Genomic DNA, 4,999 nt, shown 5'->3' with positions numbered 1-4,999 from the left:
TCCATCTTTGGCTACAGGGAATGCAATCAATTCGATTTCAGCATTGATGATTTGGTGATGTCCATGTGTAAACTTGTCTCTTGTGTTGTTGAAAAAATGTGTTTGCTATGGTGAGTGCATTCTCTTGGCAGAATTCAGTTAGCCTTTGCCCTGCTTCATTTTGTTCTCCAAGGCCAAACTTGCCTGTTACTCCAGGTATCTCTTGACTTCCTACTTTTGCATTCCAATCCCCAGTGATGAATAGAACATCTTTTTTGTGTTAGTTCTAGGAGGTCTTCTAGGTCTTCACAGAACTGATCAATTTCAGTTTCTTCAGCATCTGTGGTAAGGACATAGACTTGAATTATTGTGATGTTGAACGGCTTGCCTTGGAAACGAACCAAGATCATTCTGTCATTGTGGAGGTTGCACCCAAGTAGTTCATATTAGGATTCTTTTGTTTATTATGAGGTCTACTCCATTTCTTGTATGGGATTCTTGCCCACAGTAGTAGATATAATGGTCTTCTGAATTTGCCCATTCCCGTCCATTTTAGTTCACTGATTCCTCAGATGTTGATGTTTATTCTTAATGTCATTAAGTTAGTATAAATTTGAAGTAGAGCTAATAAGGTAATATGTATATGGAAAATGCTAGTGTAGTCACTAAGAAAATAAAATTTAAAATATATCACTAAACCAAACCAAATGCTACACTGAAAACATTCATTTACAAACGAAGGCAATAAAGATGAAAAGGAGGAACCAAAAAACATGAATTTTAGGAAAAACAAAAAGTAAAACTGCAGTGATAAATTTGATCATGTTAATAATGATATAAAATATGGATGAATTAAACAATCTTATAAAAAAGCAGACATTTTGAGACTAGAAGATTTAAAAAAAATAAAAATCCAACTATATGATATCTATGGGAAACATCATTTAGAGTCAAAGATATAGATTCTAAGTGAACTGACTGAAAAATATACATCATGCAAACATCAACCAAAGAGAGAATTGGCTATACTGTACTAATGTCAACCAAAAAGGATTTTTATGAAAAACTGTTACTAGGGATAAAGAAGGACATTTTTTAGTGATTAAAAGGGGACCCTATTAGGAAGACATAACAATTAAATATGCACCTAACAAGACAATCCAAAAATGCATGGAGGAAAAAAAAATGATAGAATTGAAGAGAGAAATAGACAATTCAACAATAATTGTTAGACTTTAATAATTCACTTTCAATAAAGGATAGAAAGACTAGGCAGGTGATCAACTATGAATAGAAAACTTGAATGCTTATATAAACCAGCTGGACCTGACAGACATCTATAGTGCAATTTATCCAATGGAGGATATGCATTCTTCTTAAGAGTGCATGAAATATTCTCCAGGACAACCTATATGCTAGGACATAAGACAAACCTAAACAAATATTAAATGGTTCAAATCATATCAAGTACATCCTCTAAATATAATGAAGTTAGAAAACAAAAAATTTTGAGAAACAAGTATGTGAAAATTAAGCAACATACTCTGAAATAATCAAAGGGTCAGAGAAAGAATCACAAGAGAAGGTAGAAAATACAGTTGACCCTTGGACAATGCAAGGCTTAGGGCACCAACCTTTTCTGCCATTGAAAATTCATATATAAGTTATAGTTGGCCCTCCATCTATGTGGTTCTTCCACATCCGTGATTTCACCTCTGCAGATTCAATCAGCTGCAGATTGTATAGTGCTGTAGTATTTACTATTGAAAAAAATCTTTGTATAAGTAGACCAGCACAGTTCACACTCCTGTTGTTCAAGGGTCAACTGTACTTTGAGAAGAATGAAAATAAAAACACACCACACCTAAGTTAGTGGATGTAGCAAACTAAATTCAAATTAAGCAGACACAGTAAACAATATATATTAGAGCAAAATAGATGAAATAGAGAGTAGAAAAGCCACAGAGATAATCAACAAATGAAAATTTGGTAATTTAGAAAGGTCAATAAATTGATACTACTTTATTGATAATGATCAAGAAAGGAAGAAAACTCAAATGACTAAAATTAGGAATGAAAAAGGAAAATTTTCTACCAATATTTGAGAAATAAATATAATTGTAAGGGAGTATCATGGCACAAATCAGAAAATTTAGATGAAATGGACAAATTTATAGAAATATACAAATGACTGAAATTGACTCAAGAAGAAGTTAAACATCTGAATAGCAGAGAGATAGAATTAGTAATTTTTAAACTTCTTGCCCAACCCACCTCACAAAAGCACCCCTACCCTACCTAGACCCAGATAGCCTCGTTGGTGAATTCTACCAAATATTTAAACAAAAAGGCATGCCAGTTCTCCATACATGCATTATAAATGTATCCATAGAAGTGGAAAGGAACATTTCCCAGCTCATTCTGTGAGGCAGTATTACTCAGATGCCAAGACTAGAGGTCAGTTATTTTGTAGAATTTGCCTCAATTTTGGTTCATCCAGTATTTGCTCATGATGAATTTCATGTTTTGTATCTTTGACAGGAAAATGATGGAAATGATACTGTGTTCATATCATCTTATTCTATCAGGTGGTTCATGATTTCAATGTGTCCTAATATTGAAGATGTTCACTTGGATCACTTAATTAAAGTGGTTGCTGTCAAGCTTCTCCACTGTCAAGTTACTCTTCCCTATCTTGTAATTGAAACATTTTTTGCTTTTTAAAGTATGTAAATATTTTATTCCTCATCACACTTTAGATTTATTAATTTATATGTATTTTATTAATAGTTTCTTATTTTGCTAAATGAATCATGATGTGTCACTATCATTATTTATTTTGTTGTTCACATTGTTCCAGTCTTGGACCATGGGAACCTCTTTAAGCTGGCCTCTCTGTTCTTTTGGCATTTCCCCATCATTTTTTGAACAATTTGATGGTTTGGGTACAAGATATTCCGGGCTCATCTTGTACTTTCCCTGCCCTAGCCATGGAAATAACAATTTCTACAAGAAGTCCCAAATATTTTTAGTGGAAAGTAGAATTTGGAGTCCAATATATGTATTCATTATTTTCCAGTTCCTCTCATTGGACAGAGTCTTGGAAGTGTACATGTGCGTGTGCATACCTGTGTGTTTATCCTCCCTACAAAGAAAGCTCAGGGTCTGATCTCACAAAATGCTGGATTGTCCCCATGTGAATGCCTTTTTCAACATATTCAGACTCTGACACACACTCCAGGCAATGCTTTTATGAACATACCCCCTCACCCTGCTTGGGCTTTGACACTCTGCACTGGGACACCCTCATATGCAGACACTCTCCTTGTTCAACTCAGCCTCTAACTGCCCACACGGAGCAGGCCCACCTCCATCCATGGATGCCCTCCTCACCTTGCTTGGCCTCTGACTTTGGGCACAAATCTGCCTCCTCCTTGTGGATTTCCTCTTCTCCGGACTTAGGCCTTTACTCTGCATGCCTGGCCAGCCTCCTATTTAATATCCTCCAGACTAAACTGACTCTCATGGCAAGCTGCTCTTCTCTGTGGCTACCTCTTAATCCCACGTTGGCACTGACTGCCCGCGACACTCCTAGCATGAATATCCTGTTTTCCCTGCTCAGGTCTGACATCTCATACTACACAGCTCCCCTCCCTGCTCTTGTGGATCTTACCACTTCACCCTTTATGAGTTCTGACTTCCCATACTAGGCTACTCTGACTACATGGATATCCTCTTCACCCCTCCTTCACCTCTAACATCTCACCCTGGCCCACTATGGCTCCATGCCCCCCTGTCATGGATGCCTGTCTGGATTGATCTCATCTAATTGCTTTATGATGACTTACTCAGCAAGAGACAGTAGGAGAAGGGGGTGTGTCTTGAATTGAATTTTGAAGGACAAGTGGGCATTGCCAATCAAAGATAGATAAAGCACATTTTAGGTAGGGAACTTATATGTGACTTATGGGGTATAGAAAAAGAATTCTGCAAGTTTATATTTTTTCCAAAAGGTTGCTATGTAATTGAATCACAATTTGTTGAACAAACTTTCTTCTCCCAGTGTCAAATGACATCTTCTACCTTTATCATATTCTTAATGTGTATGTGTGTCCATTTGGGTTGCTATAACAAAGTACCAGGCACAGAGGGGCTCGTGAACAACAGAAATTTACTTCTCACAGTTCTTAAGGCTAGAGGTACAAGATCAGGTACCAGTATGGCCAGATGAAGGCCCTTTTCTGAGTTGCAGACTTCTCTCCTATAGGAAGTCTCCTGCATATGAATGAGTTCCATTTTGAAAGTGCGCTTGTAAGCCCAATTTGTACATAAGTCCAAAAAAGTTAGCCTTAGTACACAACTAACAGATTTGGCTATATGCTACTGCTTTTACACTTGCTGGGACATCCTGGACTAGAAATAGAGACTTTACTAATGTACTCTGTACAGTGCTGTGCAGTAATGTACACAAAAGCACAACCACTTGTAGAGGATGCACGCATGTGAAAATGTCCACCAGACACGTGAACTAAATTGTGTGATTGGACATGGGAATGCAAGTTCTAAGCTTTGAAAGTTTGCAATTTGAAGATTCCTATGTAAGGGACTTACTGTATTCTGACATGGCAAAAGGAGCTAGGGAGCTCTGTGAGTTCTCACTGTAAGAGCATTAATCCTCATTCTTGAGGGCTCCACCCTTATGATCTAATTATCTCCCAAAGGCCCACCTTCTAATATCATCACACTGGACATTAGGTTTTCAGTATGAATTTTGGGGGAAACACATTCAGACAAAAGCTCTGTGTGTATGTGTGTGTGTGTGTGTAGTTGAGTTGATTTCTGTACTCTCTTCTTACCTAGCGAACGGTAAGTCTAACCATGTACCAGTACTAGTCCTATACCAGTACTTCTCTATGTAACTAGGTAGTCTTAACCATATGCTTTAAAAGCTAGTAAGGACTGCCTTCCATGCTCATTAGTCTTCTTTTTCAGAAATGTCCCGCCTCTTGTTACATGTTTA

The 4,999-nt window shown here is 37.2% G+C and overlaps 1 long non-coding RNA gene across 1 annotated transcript; it reads left to right on the top strand.

The window, feature by feature from the left end:
- Positions 1-256: 256 nt before the first annotated feature.
- On the top strand, positions 257-2,647 carry LOC139033591 (uncharacterized). Its single transcript, XR_011486129.1, has 2 exons — positions 257-1,255; positions 1,313-2,647. It is a non-coding gene; the product is annotated as an uncharacterized lncRNA (long non-coding RNA).
- The last annotated feature ends 2,352 nt before the right edge of the window (positions 2,648-4,999 follow it).

The sequence above is a fragment of the Odocoileus virginianus genome, unplaced genomic scaffold (genome assembly GCF_023699985.2).
Source record: "Odocoileus virginianus isolate 20LAN1187 ecotype Illinois unplaced genomic scaffold, Ovbor_1.2 Unplaced_Scaffold_20, whole genome shotgun sequence".
Taxonomy (NCBI): Eukaryota; Metazoa; Chordata; class Mammalia; order Artiodactyla; family Cervidae; genus Odocoileus; species Odocoileus virginianus.
Note: the sequence above shows the minus strand (reverse complement) of the source record. Positions and strands in the feature narration are given on the sequence as shown.